The sequence below is a fragment of the Lagenorhynchus albirostris genome, chromosome X, assembly GCF_949774975.1.
Source record: "Lagenorhynchus albirostris chromosome X, mLagAlb1.1, whole genome shotgun sequence".
Taxonomy (NCBI): domain Eukaryota; kingdom Metazoa; phylum Chordata; class Mammalia; order Artiodactyla; family Delphinidae; genus Lagenorhynchus; species Lagenorhynchus albirostris.
Genome location: NC_083116.1, coordinates 102,765,218 through 102,786,631, shown reverse-complemented (window position 1 = coordinate 102,786,631; position 21,414 = coordinate 102,765,218). Strand labels below are relative to the sequence as shown.

The 21,414-nt window shown below is 39.2% G+C and overlaps 1 pseudogene; it reads left to right on the top strand.

Annotated features, from left to right (window-relative positions):
- The first annotated feature begins 19,865 nt into the window (after positions 1-19,865).
- On the top strand, positions 19,866-20,436 carry LOC132513196 (lysosome-associated membrane glycoprotein 1-like; annotated as a pseudogene).
- Positions 20,437-21,414: the final 978 nt, after the last annotated feature.

Sequence of the window (21,414 nt, the reverse complement as noted above, 5' to 3'; positions counted from 1 at the left end):
AAGTTCCCTGGGAGAACACATGGTGTGCCTCAGGCTGCTGCAAAGTCACGTTGGCCTCTGCCGCTGCAGGCTTCCCCCGCATTCCAAATATAATTACCACACCCCTCCCGCCCCCCAGCCTGAGTGATCCAGAGCCCCCTAATCAGCCGCTGCTTTAACCCGGTCCTGTCTGGGCGGGAACAGATGCATGAGGGCAACCTACATGCAGAGGTGGAGCCAAAACCAAAGTTGAACCCCAGGAGCTGTGCGAACAAATAAGAGAAAGGGAAATCTCTCCGTGCAGCCTCAGGAGCAGCAGATTAAATCCCCACAATCAACTTGATAAACCCTACATCTGAAGAATACCTGAATACACAACAAATCATCCCAAAATTGAGGCGGTGGACTTTGGAAGCAACTGTAGACTTGGGGTTTGCTGTCTGCAACTGACTTGTCTCTTTTCTTTGCGGTACGCAGGCCTCTCACTGTTGTGGCCTCTCCCGTTGCGGAGCACAGGCTCCAGACGCACAGGCTCAGCGGCCATGGCTCACGGGCCCAGCCGCTCCGCGGCATGTGGGATCTTCCCGGACCGGGGCATGAACCCGTGTCCCCTGCATCGGCAGGTGGACTCTCAACCACTACGCCACCAAGGAAGCCCTTGTCTCTGATTTGATGTTTATCTTAGGACAGATTTTAGCACTTGTTATCATTGGTGGATTTGTTTATTGGTCTGCTTGCTTTCTCTCTTTTTCTTTTTTTCCCTTTTTTAAAGTAATTTTTTTTTTTACTTTAATAATTTTTAAAATTTATAATTATTATATTTTTTCTTTCTGTTTTTCTCCATTTTCTTCTGAGCCATGTGGCTGACAGGGTCTTGGTTCTCCAGCCTGGTGTCAGGCCTGAGCCTCTGAGGTGGGAGAGCCAACTTCAGGACACTGAACCATGAGACAGCTCCCAGGCCAACATAATATCAACTGGCGAGAGCTCTCGCAGAGATCTCCCTCTCAACACTAAGACCCAGCTCCACCCAATGACCAGTAAGCTCCAGTACTGGATGCCCCATGCCAAACAACTAGCAAGACAAAAACACAAGCACACCCATTAGCAGAGAGGGTGCCTAATCATACTAAGTTCACAGACACCCCAAAACACACCACCGGACACAGCCCTGCCCACCACAAACAAGATCTGGCCGCACCCACCAGAACACAGGCACCAGTCCCCTCCACCAGGAAGCCTACACAAGCCACTGAACCAACCTCACTCACTGGGGGCAGACACCAAAAAAAACGGGAACTACGAACCTGGAGCCTGCAAAAAGGAAACCCCCAAACATGGTAATTTAAGCAAAATGAGAAGACACAGAAACACACAGCAGATGAAGGAGCAAGGTAAAAACCCACCAAACCAAACAAATGAAGAGGAAATAGCCAGTCTACCTGAAAAAGAATTCAGAGTAATGATAGTAAAGACGATCCAAAATCTTGGAAATAGAATGGAGAAAATACAGGAAACGTTTAACAAGGACCTTGAAGAACTAAAGAGCAAAGAAACAATGATGAACAACACAATAACTGAAATTAAAAATTCTCTAGAAGGAATCAATAGCAGAATAACTGAGGCAGAAGAACGGATAAGGGACCTGGAAGATAAAATAGTGGAAATAACTACCACAGAGCAGAATAAAGAAAAAAGAATGAGAAGAATTGAAGACAATTCAGAGAACTCTAGGACAACATTAAACACACCAACAATCAAATTATAGGGGTCTGAAGAGAAGAAGAGAAAAAGAAAAGGTCTGGGAAAATATCTGCAAAGATTACAGTTAACTTACAGAAAAACCTCCCTTTAAGTTACAGGGAAGTTATAGAAAACTTTCCTAACACGGGAAAGGAAATAGTGAATAAAGACCGGAAAGCACAGAGAATCCCATACAGGATAAACCCAAGGAGAAACACGCAAAGACACATATTAATCAATTTATCAAAAATTAAATACAAAGAAAAAATATTAAAAGCAGCAGGGAAAAGCAACAAATAACATACAAGGGAATCCCCACAAGGTTAACAGCTGATCTTTCAGCAGAAACTCTGCAAGCCACAACAGAGTGGCAGGACATATTAAAAGTGATGAAAGGGAAAAACCTACAACCAAGATTACTCTACCCAGCATGGATCTCATTCAGATTCGATGCAGAAATTAAATCCTTTACAGATGAGCAAAAGTTAAGAGAATTCAGCACCACCAAACCAGCTTTACAACAAATGCTAAAGGAACTTCTCTAGTCAGGAAACACAAGAGAAGGAAAAGACCTACAAAAACAAACCAAAACAATTAAGAAGAGGGAAACAGAAACATACATATAGATAATTACCTTAAATGTAAATGGTTAAATGCTCTAACCAAAAGACATAGACTGGTTGAATGGATACAATAACAAAACCCATATATATGCTGTCTAAAAGCGATGCACTTCAGACCTAGGGATACATACAGACTGAAAGTGACGGGATGGAAGAAGGTATTCCACACAAATGGAAATCAAAAGAAAGCTGAAGTAGCAATTCTCATATCAGACAAAATAGACTTTAAAATAAAAACTATGACAAGACACAAAGGACACTACATAATGATCAAGGGATCAATCCAAGAAGAAGATATAACAATCATAAATATTTATGCACCCAACGTAGGAGCACCTCAATACATAAGGCAAATGCTAACAGCCATAAAAGGGGAAATCGACAGTAACACAATCACAGTAGGGGACTTTAACACCCCATTTTCACCAATGGACAGAACATCCAAATTGGAAATAAATAAGGAAACATAAGCTTTAAATGATACATTAAACAAGATGGACTTAATTGATATTTGTAAGACATTCCATCCAAAAACAACAGAATACACTTTCTTCTGAAGTGCTCATGGAACACTCTCCAGGATAGATCTTATCTTGGGTCACAAATCAAGCCTTGGGAAATTTAAGAAAATTGAAATCATACCAAGTATCTTTTCCAACCACAATGCTATGAGACTCGATATCAATTACCGGAAAAACAACTGTAAAAAATATAAACACATGGAGGCTAAACAATACACTACTAAATAACCAAGAGATCACTGAAGACATTAAAGAGGAAATCAAAATATACCTAGAAACAAATGACAATGAAAACACGATGAACCAAAACCTGTGGGATGCAGCAAAAGCAGTTCTAAGAGGGAAGTTTATAGCAATACAATCCTATCTCAAGAAACATCTCAAATAAACCACCTAACTTTACATCTAAAGCAATTAGAGAAGGAACAAAAAACCCCCAAAATTAGCAGAAGGAAAGAAATCATAAAGATCAGATCAGAAATAAATGAAAAAGAAATGAAGGAAACGATAGCAAAGATCAGTAAAACTAAAAGCTTGTTTTTTGAGCAGATATGCAAAATTGATAAACCATTAGTCAGATTCATCAAGAAAAAAAGGGAGAAGACTCAAATCAATAGAATTAGAAATGAAAACGGAGAAGTAACAACTGACACTGCAGAAATACAAAGGATCATGAGAGACTACTACAGGCAATTCTATGCCAATAAAATGGGCAACCTGGAAGAAATGGACACATTCTTAGACAGGTATAACCTTCCAAGACTGAACCAGGAAGAAATAGAAAATATGAACAGACCAATCACAAGTAATAAAATTCAACCTGTGATTTAAAATCTTCCAACAAATAAAAGTCCAGGACCAGATGGCTTCACAGGTGAATTCTACCAAATATTTAGAGAAGAGATAAGACCCATCCTTCTCAAATTCTTCCAAAAAAATTGCAGAGGGAGGAACACTCCCAAACTCATTCTATGAGGCAACCATCAACCTGATACCAAAACAAGACAAAGATACTACAAAATAAGAAAATTACAGACCAATATCACTGATGAATATAGATACAAAAATCCTCAACAAAATACTAGCAAACAGGATCCAAAAACATACACCATAATCAAGTGAGATTTATCCCAGGGATGCAAGGATTCTTCAATATATGCAAATCAAGCAATGTGATACACCATATTAACAAATTCAAGAATAAAAACCATATGATTATCTCGATAGATGCAGAAAAAGCTTCTGACAATATTCAACACCCACTTATGATAAAAACTCTCCAGAAAGTGGGCATAGAGAGAACCTACCTCAACATAATAAAGGCCATACACAACAAACCCACAGCAAACATCATTCTCAATGGTATAAAACTGAAAGCATTTCCTCTAAGATGAGGAACAAGACAAGAATTTCCAACTCTCGCTACTATTACTCAACACAGTTTTCGAAGTCCTAGTAACGGAAACCAGAGAATAAAAAGAAATAAAAGGAATGCTAATTGGAGAAGAAGAAGTAATACTATCACTGTTTGCAGATGACATGATACTATAAATACAGAATCTTAAAGATGCCACCAGAAAACTACTACAGCTAATCAATGAATCTGGTAGAGTAGAAGGATACAGAATTCATGCACAGATATCTCTGGCATTCCTATACACTAATGGCGAAAAATCTGAAAGAGGAATTAGGGAAACACTCCCATTTACCATTGCAACAAAAAGAATAAAATACCTAGGAATAAACCTACCTCAGGAGACAATACACCTGTATGCAGAAAACTATAAGACACTGAAAGAAATTAAAGATGATACAAACAGATGGAGAGATATACCATGTTCTTGGATTGGAAGAATCAACATTGTGAAAATGACTCTACTACCCTCAAAATCTACAGATTCAATGCAATCCCCATCAAACTACCAATGACATTTTTCACAGAACTAGAAAAAAAAATCTCACAATTTGTATGGAAACACAAAAGACCCCAAATAGCCAAAGCAATCTTGAGAAAGAAAAATGGAGCTGGAGGAATCAGGCGCCCTGACTTCAGACTATTCTACAAAGCTACTCTAATCAAGACGGTACAGTACTGGTACAAAAACAGAAATATAGATCAATGGAACAGGATAGAAAGCCCAGAGATAAACCGACACACATATGGTCACCTTATGTTTGATAAAGGAAGCAAGAATATATAATGGAGAAAAGACGGTCTGTTCAATAAGTGGTGCTGGGAAAACTGGACAGCTACTTGTAAAAGAATGAAATTAGAACACTCCCTAACACCATACACAAAAGTAAACTCAAAATGGATTAAAGACCTAAATGTAAGGCCAGAGACTGTAAAACTCTTAGAGGAAAACACAGGAAGAACCCTCTATGACATAAATCACAGTAAGATCCTTTTTGACCCACCTCCTAGAGAAATGGAAATAAAAGCAAAAATAAACAAACGGGACCTAATGAAACTTAAAAGCTTTTGCACAGCAAAGGAAACCATAAACAATACGAAAATACAACCTTCAGAATGGGAGAAAACATTTGCAAATGAAGCAACTGACAAAAGATTAATCTCCAAAATATACAAGCAGCTCATGCAGCTCAATATCAAAAAAACAAAGAACCCAATCCCAAAATGGGCAGAAGATGTAAATAAACATTTCTCCAAAGAAGATATACAGATTGCCAACAAACACATGAAAGGATGCTCAACATCACTAATCATTAGAGAAATGCATATCAAAACTACAATGAGGTATCACCTCACACCAGTCAGAATGTAAAGATGCAGATGTAGAGAATGGACTTGAGAACACGGGGAGGGGGAAGGGTAAGCTGGGACGAAGTGAGAAAGTGGCATGGACATATATACACTACCAAATGTAAAATGAATAGCTAGTGAGAAGCAGCCACACAGCACAGGGAGATCAGGTCGGTGCTTTGTGACCATCTAGAGGGGTGGGATAGGGAGGGTGGGAGTGAGATGCAAAAGGGAGGAGATATGTGGATATATGTATATGTCCAGCTGATTCACTTTGTTGTACAGCAGAAACTAACACAACATTATAAAGCAATTATACTCCAATAAAGATGTTAAAAATATTACAAGATAAAAAACTAAAGTACATAAAATCACTTTGCTGAATAAAGAAAAAAACAAATTTCATTGTACCCTTTGCAACATTTGCTTCAATGCTAAATTTATTCTTCCTTATCATATGCGCTAAAGATGCCCAAGAGCTTTCTATCTTCATTTTGAGCATGGTTATTCAAATTTAAAACTACGTCTTCTAAGTACATTCTTCTTGTTGTCAAACTGGCAGTTTTTACCCCAATTTCATCTCCCTCCTAGTTCTCAGACATGGAGTGGATCCAGCCACTTCAGTTCTCCAATACTCATAGGTTTATATTCATTAAAATAATTACATCAATAAACAGAATATTAGTGTTGGGGTCATAGGAATAAGAAAAGAAGATGTCAAGGTCCATTGCTTTTTGAGACACACAAAATGACACGGCAACTATTTTTTATTGCGGTATTCAAAATAAGTTGCTATTAAGGTAGACTCAGTTTGAAATTTATAGTTAAAAACAGCATAAAGAAACAGATTTCAGGTGTTCTATGATTTGCACGATGGTAATTTCTCTTTGATGCATCATTAATATATTGTACCATCACAACATATCTTAGTTAACTTGTGCAGGAAACATAAAGAGAACAAGAGAGGGGGAGAAGGAGGGGGAGGGAGGGAATGGAAGAGAGCAACGATGGAGAGAGAAATAGAATGAGAAGGAAAGCACCCTGCATCATGCTGTTAAGCACAGCTGCCCTCCATTACATGTGTCCATTTCCCCCAAAGGAACCAGGAGAAAAGAACTGTAGCTTCTTTGGGGATATTAGCCTTCAGCCGCTGTCTTATCTAATGTGTTTCTATGAGTGTGAAACTCTTGCCATGCCATAATATGGGGTACTTTAAGGATTTTTAAGCATAATTTTTTATCTGTCCTCGTTTTCCACCATACTCTGACTTTAGAATCTAATTTCTGCTTAAGTATGGACTCGAGTGTATTTTCCACTCAAAGAACGCAATTAAGCATTTTAGCAATAGACATGTATGATTTCACTGTCTTCTGGTACTACAATGTAGTGTCACAGTTTTCTAATCAGTAAATCAGACAAAATTGGCCTCAAATAATTCTTCTGGGGATCGAATGAGATTAATACACCTTAAGGCCCTGGTGCAGTGCCCGACTCATAACAAGAAAACAAAAATTTGGAGTTAATATTATCTGCAAGTTTTACATTTCTTTTCCTATTGTCTAGAACAGCACTGTATTGCTACACAAGTAGAGGAAGTTTGCCTAATATAAAGGAACTCCCTCAGCAGGTTATATCTTTCATGTTTATTTGCCACAAACTTGTACAGAAGTGAGAATATTATTTCCCATAATATATTACGAGTTGTCATGATTCACATTTACTGAAGCTCTACTATGTTTTAGCCTTCACAGTAAGAGCTTTATATGTCATTTGTTTAATCTTTACAGTAGCTGTGCAAATAACTTATTATTGCTATTTTCGAGATGAAGCAGAGATGCAGAGAGTTTTAGTAGTACTTCTAAGGTCAGAATTAAGTAGCAACTGAGGTATGCCCAAATTTAAAACCAGTGCTTTGCTTGTAGTTAGCTTACAATAGTTGATTAAGGGACTGCCCTGGTGGCACAGTGGTTAAGAATCCACCTGCCAAGGCAGGGGACACGGGTTCAAGCCCTGCTCCAGGAAGACCCCACATGCCACGGAGCAACTAAGCCCGCGTGCCACAACTACTGAAGCCCACACGTCTAGAGCCCGTGCTCTGCAACAAGAAAAGCCACCGCAATGAAAAGTCCATGCACCACAATGAAGAGTATCCCCTGCTCACCACAACTAGAAAAAGCCTGCGCACAGCAATAAAGACCCAACACAGCTAAAAAAATAAATTAAAAAAAAACAATTGATTAAACACACAATAGCACAGGGAGTAATCATGTATCATCTTTGGGTACACGTCAGTGCCTCTTGGTATCCTCTATCTGTATTATTATTTGTAATATAAAACGCATTTGTTGTGTTGAAAATGGAATATGGCAGTGCTGCTGAAACATGGGTTCGCTGTACTTTTTAGACTGACTGATTTGTGACTTAATAGGTATTTCCTCAGGAAGAAAAAAAGTAGGGAAGGAAGGGAGGGAGGGAGGGAGGGAGGGAGGAAGGAAGGAAGGAAGGAAGGAAGGAAGGAAGGAAGGAAGGAAGGAAGGAAGGAGAGAGAGAGAAAGAAAGGAAGAAAGGAAGGAAGGAGAAACCCCTGTTAACAGATTCTTGTATCCACTGCAAAGAGCCTACATGCATTTGGTTCTTCCTCATTATCACTTCAGCAAAAACTAATCAAACAGAGTCAAAGAAATGAATATGAATGTCATGTTGTAGCCAATAAATATTACATGGATTAAAATAATCATAAATTTCCATTTTCCTGGAAGTTACTGTAAATGGTGTGTTCCACTGAAACCAGAGAAGCCTGACGCGGGAGGCAGTAGTGATTCCCCCATTACCTCCACCTTTCCTCATTCCAGAACCACAGCACATACAATGGTCCCACTCAACTGAAGTTAGGGGAGACTGCATAATTTGCTCTGACCAACAAACTGCAGACAAAGTTTTGTTTATTATTCTCAATCTTGCCCTTCCTCTGACACTCATGGAAGTACATGTCAATCCTGAGGTGCATCCCTGAACCTTCACCTGGAGGGCAGCTGCCTTCCACTCTTGCTAAAAGCCACACAGACTTGATTTCAGAAAGGAAAAAAAATGTTGTCTTGAGGTACTAAAGTGTGTTTGTTTGTAATTTTTACATAACTGATACACTTGACATAACAGGATGCCACATCAGCACTGAGAAATGTATTTCACTACGATGTAGGAAGTGAAAGTTTTCAAGACAGCATTGAACAATGACAAAAACTGGCATGCATAATCATGTTTCCATACAGATACTCACTGATTACAGTTTGTTCACAAGTTATACTCTAAATTATGATGAAAAATATTGGGAATATATTAAATATTTTATCTAACAATATTGTAACTGTGAATCATGTGTTTTGATAGTTCCTCCACATCCTTAAAATGTATAATGTACATTTGCAATTTTAAATTTGGCACAGCAAGTTCTCTCAGGTTTGTAATAAAGATTAAAAATCAAGAGAGATGGGGGGAGCTTCAAGATGGCGGAAGAGTAAGACGCGGAGATCACCTTCCTCCCCACAAGTACATCAGAAATACATATACACGTGGAACAACTCCTACAGAACACCTACTGAACGCTGGCAGAAGACCTCAGACCTCCCAATAGGCAAGAAACTCCCCATGTACCTGGGTAGGGCCAAAGAAAAAAGAAAAAACAGACACAAAAGAATACGGACGGGACCTGCACCAGTGGGAGGGAGCCGTGAAGGAGTAAAGGTTTCCACACACTAGGAAGCCCCTTCACTGGCAAAGACGGGGTGTGGGTGGGTGAGGGCAAAGCGGAGAGATCACCACACAGAGCATAGGTGCCGACCAGCACTCACCAGCCAGAGAGGCTTGGCTGTTCACCCACCAGGACGGGCGGGGGCTGGGAGCTGAGGCTCCGGCTTCGGTCAGATCCCAGGGAGAGGACTGGGGTTGGCGGCTTGAACACAGCCTGAAGGGGCTAGTGTGCCACAGCTAGCCGGGAGGGAGTCTGGGAAAAAGTCTGGAGCTGCCGAAGAGGCAAGAGACTTTTTCTTCCCTCTTTGTTTCTTGGTGCGCAAGGAGAGGGGTTTAAGAGCGCTGCTTAAAGGAGCTCCCGAAATGGGCACAAGCCGCGGTTATCAGCGCAGACCCCAGAGACGGGCATGAGATGCTAAGGCTGCTGCTGCGCCACCAAGAAGCCTGTGTACAAGCACAGGCCACTATCCACACCTCCCCTCCCGGAGCCTGTGCAGCCTGCCACTGCCAGGGTCCCGGGATCCAGGGACAACTTCCCCGGGAGAACGCACGGCGCGCCTCAGGCTGGTGCAATGTCACACCGGCCTCTGCCGCCGCAGGTTCGCCCCACACTCTGTACCCCTCCCTCACTCCGGCCTGAGTGAGCCAGAGCCCCCGAATCAGCAGCTCTTTTAACGCCGTCCTGTCTGAGTGAAGAACAGACGCCCTCAGGCGACCTACACGCAGAGGCCGGGCCAAATCCAAAGCTGAACCCCAGGAGCTGTGCGAAAAAAGAAGAGAAAGGGAAATCTCTCTCAGCAGCGTCAGGAGCAGCGGATTAAATCTCCACAATCAACCTGATGTACCGTGCATCTGTGGAATACCTGAATAGACCAATGAATCATCCCAAATTGAGGAGGTAGACTTTGGGAGCAACAATATATATTTTTTTTTCCCTTTTTCTTTTTTTTGTGAGTGTGTATGTGTAAGTTTCTGTTTGTGATTTTGTCTGTATAGCTTTGCTTTTACAATTTGTCCTAGGGTTCTGTCTGTCCGGTTTTTTGTTGTTGTTGGTTTCTTTTTTTCAGTATAGTTTTTAGCACGTGTTATCATTGGAGGATTTGTTTTTTGGTTTGGTTGCTCTCTTCTTTCTTCTTTTTTTCCCTTTAATTACTTAAAATATTTTTTTAATAATTAATTTTTATTTTAATAACTTTATTTTATTTTAACTTCTTCTTTCTTTCTTTCTTTTTTTTCTCCCTTTTATTCTGAGTCATGTGGATAACAGGCTCTTGGTGCTCCAGCCAGGCATCAGGGCTGTGCCACTGAGGTGGGAGAGCCAACTTCAGGACACTGGTCCACAAGGGACCTCCCAGCTCCACATAATATCAAATGGCGAAAATCTCCCAGAGATCTCCATCTCAATGTCAAGACCCAGCTCCACTCAACGACCAGCACGCTACAGTGCTGGACACCCTATGCCAAACAACTAGCAAAACAGGAACACAACCCCACCCATTAGCAGAGAGGCTGCCTAAAATCATAATAAGGCCACAGACACCCCAAAACACACCACCAGATGTGGACCTGCCCACCAGAAAGACAAGATCCAGCCTCATCCATGAGAACACAGGCACCAGTCCCCTCCACCAGGAAGCCTACACCACCCACTGAACCAACCTTAGCCACTGGGGGAAGACACCAAAAACAACAGGAACTACGAACCTGCAGCCTGCGAAAAGGAGACCACGAACACAGTAAGTTAAGCAAAATGAGAAGACAGAGAAACACAGAGCAGATGAAGGAGCAAGATAAAAACCCACCAGACCTAACAAATGAAGAGGAAATAGGCAGTTTATCTGAAAAAGAAATCAGAATAATAATAGTAAAGATGATCCAAAATCTTGGAAACAGAATAGAGAAAATAAAAGAAACATTTAACAAGGACCCAGAAGAACTAAAGAGCAAACAAAGAGTGATGAACAACACAATAAATGAAATAAAAATTCTCTAGAAGGTATCAATAGCAGAATAACTGAGGCAGAAGAACGGATAAGTGACCCGGAAGATAAAAGAGTGGAAATAACTACTGCAGAGCACAATAAAGAAAAAAGAATGAAAAGAACTGAGGACAGTCTCAGAGACCTCTGGGACAACATTAAACGCACCAACATTCGAATTATAAGGGTCCCAGAAGAAGAAGAGAAAAAGAAGAGGACTCAGAAAATACTTGAAGAGATTATAGTTGAAAATTCCCTAATATGGGAAAGGAAATAGATAAAAAAGTCCACGAAGCACAGTAAGTCACATACAGGATAAATCCAACGAGAAACACACCAAGACACATAGTAATTAAACTATCAAAAATTAAATACAAAGAACAAATATTAAAAGCAGCAAGGGAAATGCAACAAATAACATACAAGGGAATCTCCATAAGGTTAACAGCTGATCTTTCAGCAGAAACTCTGCAAGCCACAAAGGAGTGGCACGACATATTTAAAATGATGAAGGGGAAAAATGTACAAGCAAGATTATTCTATCCAGCAAGGATCTCATTCAGACTTGATGGACAAATTAAAACCTTTCCAGACAAGCAAAAGCTATGTGAATTCAGCACCACCAAACCAGCTTTATAACAAATGCTAAAGGACCTTCTCTAGGCGGAAAAAACAAGAGAAGGAAAAGACCTACAATTACAAACCGAAAACAATTAAGAAAATGGTAATACGAACATACATATTGATAACTACCTTAAATGTAAATGGACAAAATGCTCCAACCAAAAGACATAGACTGGCTGAATGGATAAAAAAAAGAGACCCGTATATATGCTGTCTACAAGAGACCCACTTTAGACCTAGGGACAGATACAGATCGAAAGTGAGGGGATGGAAAAAGATATTCCACGCAAATGGAAATCAAAAGAAAGCTGGAGTAGCAATTCTCATATCAGACAAAATAGACTTTAAAACAAAGACTATTACAAGAGACAAAGAAGGATAATACATAATGATCAAGGGTTCGATCCAAGAAGAAGATATAACAATTGTAAATATTTATGCACCCAACATAGGAGCACCTCAATACATAAGGCAAAAACCAACAGCCATAGAAGGGGAAATGGACAGTAACACAATCATAGTAGGGAGTTTAACACCCCACTTTCACCAATGGACAGAGCATCCAAAATGAAAATAAATAAGGAAACACAAGCTTTAAATGATACATTAAACAGGATGGACTTAATTGATATTTATAGGATATTCCATCCAAAAACAACAGAATACACTTCCTTCTCAAGTGCTCATGGAACATTCTCCAGGATAGATCATATCTTGGGACACAAATCAAGCCTCGGTAAATTTAAGAAAATTGAAATCGTATCAAGTATCTTTTCCGACCACAACGCTATGAGACTAGATAGCAATTACAGGAAAAAATCTGTAAAAAATACAAACACGTGGAGGCTAAACAATACACTACTTAATAACCAAGAGATCACTGAATAAATCCAAGAGGAAATGAAAAAATACCTAGAAACAAATGACAGTGAAAACACGAAGACCCAAAACCTATGGGATGCAGCAGAAGCAGTTCTAAGAGGGAAGTTTATAGCAATACAATCTTACCTTAAGAAACAAGAAACATCTCAAATAAACAACTTAACCTTACACCTAAAGCAATCAGAGAAAGAAAAACCAAAAACACCCAAAGTCAGCAAAAGGAAAGAAATCATAAAGATCAGATCAGAAATAAATGAAAAAGAAATGAAGGAAATGATAGCAAAGATCAATAAAACGAAAAGCTGATTCTCTGAGAAGATAAACAAAGTTGATGAACCATTAGCCAGACTCATCAAGAAAAAAAGGGAGAAGACTCAAATCAATAGAATTAGAAATGAAAAAGGAGAAGTAACAACTGACACTGCAGAAATATAAAGGATCGTAACAGATTACTACAAGTAACTCTAAGCCAATAAAGTGGACAACCTGGAAGAAATGCACAAATTCTTAGAAATGCACAACCTGCCAAGACTGAACCAGGAAGTAATAGAAAATATGAACGGACCAATCACAAGCACTGCAATTGAAACTGTGATTAAAAATCTTCCAACAAACAAAAGCCCAGGACCAGATGGCTTCACAGGAGAATTCTATCAAAGATTTAGAGAAAAGCTAACACCTATCCTTCTCAAACTCTTCCAAAATATAGCAGAGGGAGGAACACTCCCAAACTCATTCTACGAGGCCACCATCACCCTGATACCAAAATCAGACAAAGATGTCACAAAGAAAGAAAACTACAGGCCAATATCACTGATGAACATAGATGCAAATATCCTCAACAAAATCTGGCAAACAGAATCCAACAGCACATTAAAAGGATCATACACCATGATCAAGTGGCGTTTATCCCAGGAATGCAAGGAGGCTTCAATATATGCAAATCAATCAATCAATGTGATATACCATATTAACAAATTGAAGGAGAAAAACCATATGATTATCTCAATAGATGCAGAGAAAGTTTCCTACAAAATTCAACACCCATTTATGGTAAAAAAAACCCTCCAGAAAGTAGGCACAGAGAGAACTAACCTCAACATAATAAAAGCCACATATGACAAAGACACAACCAACATTGTCCTCTACAGTGAAACACTGAAACCATTTCCACTAAGATCAGGAACGAGACAAGGTTACCCACTCTTACCACTCTTACTCAACACAGTTTTGGAAGTTTTAGCCATAGCAATCAGAGAAGAAAAAGAAATAAAAGGAATCCAAATCGGAAAAGAAGGAGTAAAGCTGTCACTGTTTGCAGATGACATGATACTCTACATAGAGAATCCTAAAGATGCTACCAGAAAACTACAAGAACTAATCAATGAATTTGTTAATGTAGCAGGATACAAAATTAATGCACAGAAATCTTTTGCATTCCTATACACTAATTATGTAAAATCTGAAAGTGATATTAAGAAATCACTCCCATTTACCATTGCAACAAAAAGAATAAAAAGAATATCTAGGAATAAACCTGCTTAAGGAGACAAAAGACCTGAATGCAGAAAATTATAAGACACTGATGAAAGAAATTAAAGATGATACAAATAGATGGAGAGATATACCATGTTCTTGGATTGGAAGAATCAACATTGTGAAAATGACTCCTCTTCCCAAAGCAATCTATAGATTCCATGCAATCCCTATCAAACTACCAATGGCATTTTTCACAGAACTAGAACAAAAAAACTCACAATCTGTATGGAAACACAAAAGACCCTGAAGAGCCAAAGCAATCTTAAGAAAGAAAAACGGAGCTAGAGGAATCTGACTTCAGACTATACTACAAAGCTACAGTAATCAAGACAGTATGATACTGGCACAAAACCAGAAATATAGATCAATGGAACAGGATAGAAAGCCCAGAGATAAACCTACGCACATATGGTCACCTTATCTTTGATAAAGGAGGCAATAATATACAGTGGAGAAAAGACAGACTCTTCGAAAGTGGTGCTGGAAGAACTGGACAGCTACATGTAAAAGAATGAAATTACAACACTCCCTAAAACCATACACAAAAATAAACTCAAAATGGATTAAAGACCTAAATATAAGGCCAGACACCATTAAACTCTTAGAGGAAAACACAGGCAGAACACTCCATTACATAAATCACAGCAAGATCCTTTTTGACCCAACTCCTAGAGAAATGGAAAAAAAAACAGAAGTAAACAAACGGGACCTAATGAAACTTAAAAGCTTTTGCACAGCAGAGGAGACCATAAACAAGATGAAAAGACAACCCTCAGAGTGGCAGAAAATATTTGCAAATGAAGAAACTGACAAAGGATTAATCTCTAAAATTTACAAGCAGCTCATGCAGCTCAGTATCAAAAAAAAAAACAAACAATCCAATCCAAAAATGGGTACAAGGCCTAAGTAGACACTTCTCCAAAGAAGGTATACACATTGCCAACAAACACATGAAAGAATGCTCAACATCATTAATCATTAGAGAAATGCAAATCAAAACTACAATGAGATATCATCTCACACCAGTCAGAATCGCCATCATCAAAAAATCTACAAACAACAAATGCTGGAGAGGCTGTGGAGAAAAGGGAACACTCTTGCACTGCTGGTGGGAATGTAAACTGATACAGCCACTATGGAGAACAGTATGGAGGTTCTTTATAAAACGAAAAATAGAACTATCATATGACCCAGCAATCCCACTACTGGGCATATACCCTGAGAAAACCATAATTCAGAAAGAGTCATGGACCACAATGTTCACTGAAGCTCTATTTACAATAGCCAGGACATGGAAGCAACCTAAGTGTCCATCAACAGATGAATGGATAAAGAAGATGTGGCACATGTATACAATGGAATATTACTCAGCCATAAAAAGGAATGAAATTGAGTTATTTGTAGTGAGGTGGATGGACCTAGAGTCTGTCATACAGGGTGAAGTAAGTCAGAAAGAGAAAAACAATACCGTATGCTAACACATATATATGGAATCTAAGAAAAAAACATGGTCATGAAGAGCCTAGGGGCAAGATGGGAATAAAGACGCAGACCTACTAGAGAACAGAAGTGAGGATATGGGGAGTGGGAAGGGTACGCTGGGACAAAGTGAGAGAGTGGCATGGACATACATACACTACCAAATGTAAAATAGATAGCTAGTGGGAAGCAGCCACATAGCACAGGGAGATCAGTTTGGTGCTTTGTGACCACCTAGAGGTGTTGGATAGGGAGGGTGGGATGGTGGGAGAGAGGGAGACGCAAGAGGGAAGAGATATGGGGATATATGTATATGTATAATTCACTTTTTTATAAAGCAGAAACTAACACACCATTGTAAAGCAATTATACTCCAATAAAGATGTTAAAAAAAAATCAAGAGAGATAGGACTCTCTGGCCTAATATTATAAATATACACATGTGTGTGTCTATATATATGTGTGTTCCTGTGTGTCTGTAAATATATATCTAAATTATTTACCAAAGGAAAATACTCTGATTATGAGTTTCTTCTTAAGCTTTTTACAATGAAAAGTAACACTAACAGAAACCAGACAAATATTTGGCCAAAATAAATTGTTAATCACTAGGCTATTTCTGCATAAACTTCGTCACCTTGACAAAAAGTAAATCAAAATAAACTAAAACAAAATGCACACTGAATTTTGGATTCTGAATACTCACAAATTTGTACATTTAAAAGTCATTTTCTAGTAGCCTATGAGTAACTGACACTTTCATTTATAACGATAACGTATCAATATACTGAACTTTAAAAAAATTTTTTTTTGTATCAACACTCAAACTACAAATAACTTCAAATCCTAACTCAGCTACATATGGAGAAGGAAGGGAAAATATTCATAGTGAAATAAAGCTAGTACCTGCTAGATAACCCTGTAATGGGTTCTTGATGATTATTTTTCTCAGACTAATGATGTGATGACCTCTCCTAACATACTCTACAAAAAAATCATTTGCTATAGAAAGACATCACTGACTTGCTTCAAGTGCTGTCACATAAGAATTAACTATATTATGATGGTCCTACCCTGTACACCAAAGGAAACAACCCATTTCTTGCCACACAGTTGATTTCACTGCTTGAGAAAACTACAAATAATCATCCCAGCCTTCAAAAATTCTTCACGACTGCATCACCAAATTAAACAATTCCATTTCAAATGTCAAAATATGTTTTAACATGCAACATTTGGTTAGTGCAATTTTTCTCCAACATTTGTAATGCAACCAATTTAGAAGTGGAAGTTAATTAAAAATGAATGAAATATCTCCATTCAAAATACCATTGAACAAAGCTCCAATATTTTACTGTATCTTTCTTAAATGTTACATGTTATTGGGTTGACCTTTGTATTTCGTGCAAAGAACAATGACTTTTGTTCGATTCTTCTGTTCCTTCTTTTTTTGAACACAGTTTATTTGGTAAATAGATGAGACCATATATATCATAAAGTATCATGAAACCCTAAGACAGGCTCATTTTTTGCCATATGACTGATTCTTTAATAACTTGACCCAGGAATAGCTACTAGGAATTACTGTGAGACGGGAGAATTATTTCCCTGTTTTTCCCTTTCCACTCCTAGCAAACACGCTCTTAATATGGCCAAGGATTCCTTGGGCAGCTACCCTTCCTTTCCCACCAAACTTGGTCTATTTTCTAAATGAGAAGCACTTAGTTACCATGGCAACAAGCTCTATATAAATAAGTCTATAGAACACCTAGCTTAGTCTAGCATTTGCTAATAAGCATCAAATGAATAACAAAAGCAATATCAGGCAGTCATATTTAAGAAAGGAAAATATGTATTCCAAAACACATTCTACAAAGCCACACAAATGCGGGATATAATTCAAGTGCACATCAACATGAAGTATTAAACTGAACATTCATTCTAAGTAAATCAGAGCCTTGTTATTTTTGTCCGCTATTATTTTTAGGTCCCCATAAATAAAAAGAACAGGACTGTACATTCTTGGAGGACACATATTGGATAGATTTAAAACCATGGATGTCAATATCTGCTTGTATCATTAAATCAATGAACGTATTAAAAGAAAATACGGCAGTACTTTATAATGAAACACAGCTCTACCTCTCAACTATGGGACACTTAGTTCGTCATCGTAAAAGACAATAGTTTGCAAAATAACTTTGAAAAACCAGAGCTACTTCAAGTCAGCCTATATTTCGGTGTGTCAAATCTTTGGAGTATTACTTACATGATGAATGCAATGAACCCCCAAGACCCTTCTTCAAGGAAGGATCTTGCCCCAGATCTTTACCCCAGCTTTCATCTGTCATCCACTTAAGGGAATGCCTCTACTGTAAAGAGACACATTTTTCAAGGTCATACCCTTCCTGGGTCAGCCCAAAGCCAATGACTGATGAAAGCAGGAGTGTCAAGTACTGGCCTTTTTGGCCCATCATGCATTGATCCTGGCTCTCCAGAGCTCCCCCATGGTGACACCTGAGGCCTGACATCACAAACGACTGGACTTCTGCTTCCTTCTCTTCCCTTACACAGGGTTTGATCACCAGGCCATCCCTTTACTACTATGCAAACTAAAATCTCCATCAGAGTTAGCTTCTTGAAGAACTAGGGAATTAAGAGAAGAACTAGGGAATTAAGAGAAGCATAAGGCAGTTGCAGGAACAATGATTATTTTCAAAGGCAAAACAGAGCATTTGAATTTTTCAGTAGCTGACACTGTCAAATATTAGGATATGGCCCTAAAGGAAAACCTCACCCATTCAGTCACACTGGAGTAGAACACAGATAGCTAAGTTTGAAAGCTTAAAAATAGTAACAAAACCACCACAAGAGGGGGCTCACATGATAGTGTTCACAGGGCAGGCAAAGCAGTCTGTGCCACCAAGGTCTCCATCTTGGTCCAAAGGGCTCAAGCAACAGGGTGCATCTCAATTTTGCTGACATGTTTCTTTCTTGCCATATCCTAACCCCTGGATTAGTGGTCTTTTTGCCTATTTCCTAACTTCCAAATGTAGGCAGATACACCAGAGATCCTGGCAGATGGTGGAGGTGCAGTGGAAACCCACCTGGGCCTCCTGTTCCAACCCTTCCTGTCCCTGGCAGCCCTGGGTGGTATTTGGAGGGGGTAACTGCTCATGCTGCTGCTTTCATGACCGCGGCACAGTACACCTGCAGTGTTTAAGATGAAAAGCGGTTACTGAGCATCTTGCACAATGGACGACTTCTCAAGCTGCTTTCTTGAGGAAATATTACACAAAACTGATGACAAAAATGTGACCTTTAGGGCTTCCCTGGTGGCGCAGTGGTTGAGAGTCTGCCTGCCGATGCAGGGGGCGCGGGTTCGTGCCCTGGTCCTGGAGGATCCCACGTGCCGCGGAGCAGCTGGGCCCGTGGGCCATGGCCGCTGGGCCTGCGCGTCTGGAGCCTGTGCTCCGCAGCGGGAGGGTCCACAGCAGTGAGAGGCCCGCGTACCGCAAAAAAAAAAAAAAAAAAAATGTGACCTTTAATCTACCACCTAATGCAGAAGTACTGAATAGCAGCCGCTGTGGTTAAGAGAAAGCTTCTGACGCGAGTACAGTGACTGCTTTTGAAGGATATACACTGACCTTCGATTCCATACGGAATGCAACGCCTTACAGTGTCCAACTGTTCAGTTTTGGTTATAACTTGTCAGACACAACTATTTCTCCCAGTGCAAGGGCAAAAGGAATCAAGATTGTGGAATCTATACCTGACATCATGGCAGACATAAATAGAGGTATGTCAGAGGCAACCAGATACACACAAATAATGTAACTATTAAACTATATGAAGGAACTATCCAGGAATACCTTTCAAATAACTTCAACAAGGAAGAAATACTCTGTAAGCAGAGACTTTCCCAATAACAGCCCCAAGGCCCAAGCCTACCAGTTCCCCAGAAAGTCCACCTGCTTAGAAATACACTATGTATAGCACAAATGGAACTGGTCTGCTTATAGCATGGGCTGACGAATGATTATCACCTATGAGAAAAGCTATAAGGCAGTTGTGACAAGGGCATTTAATATCAATCCAAATAAAGCCACTGAGCTATAATTCTCATTTAGTGACACTGGAACTCCTCAGTGAAACTTTGACTCCTCTTGTCTTCAGTGTTGGAATAGATGCAACTTCTAGCCTGTTTTTCCTACAAGGAATCCAGTTAAATCCAACTCCATACAGCATCAGAAATTCCACTTCTAAAGCTTCCAATGGCTCACTGAGAGTCTTCAAGCCACCACTGGCAATTTCCCTAAGGGCAATCCTGAGGAAAATGTTCAAGTCACAAATGCATCTTCCGTCAACATTTTCAAAGTTTGGATGGGTCCAGGCTTTTCAAGTTTGAAGGTAACAAGTTTGGATCTGTTGAAAAATGTTACTGAAATGGAAATACCATGCTGAGTTCTGTTGCCATTGGGGGTGCCCTTTCAGGAAATGCCCTCTTTGTCCTAACTGCTTACCTCATTGGCATGAACAGAAGTCATGATGGGCATTAGACAGTTTAGCATTTGAAACTACTTTCCACCACTATATATCAACAGCAATTGCAAGAGGTTATATTCATTTTCCCTGAGTTAAATTAGCATTGAAATGGAGATGAACTTTCTTGTAAACTTTTTTTTAACCAAGTCTGCTTTATCAAATATGAAGTTCATCTTGCAACGTTTACTATACATGAAAGGTTAACTGTTGAAATAGTGGTGTTAGTGTTGCTAACTGGTTAAATATTAACATTTACCAAAGTAGAACTCTAAGGTAAGGATAAGAGCACTTTTCTAAATTGGCACTGGTTCCTTTATCATTTAATGTTTTTAAGATCCTGGCATTTGCTTTCTTCATTCTCTATTCTGATTTAGGCCTTATGAAGTCAAAGCCTTGGGTTTTAACACTTATAACTGATGAAGGATAGTTAACGGCTACACTGACACAATTAAGAGATTCAAAACAACAGAAGAAAGAAAAATCTAAAACAGAAGTATTCCAAAACATGAAAATTTCAAATGCTTAAGCTAAGCTTTAAAAATCAGGAGAGGCATGACTCATAGAGGGATGAACAGCACAAAATTCAAGCATTACAGAGTCAACTGGACTTATCCTTTGGCATTTTTATATTCTGCCACTTAAAAACTGGCACTTTTAACTAAAATACTAAAAAAAAAATGGGTACTATTTTTACTTACGATTTTCAGTCTCTGTTTCAAGTTCAGGGTGATCCTATTTCTGTACTTGTATATAATATGGGTTTCACTGTACTGCTTTATCCACTTAAAGCTGGGTTGTGACCGTACACTTAAAGGGTCAGTTCATATGCAATTCATTGTTTGTAATAATGCTGACAGAATTCTCTTGCTTGTTTGTGTGGAAACCACAACAACAGTGAATGCCAGTCACCACTGATCTACGGGGCCAGGCATTGTACGGTGAAATTTACATCTCTTATCTTCGCGTATTTATTTGTACTCTAAATATGCTTC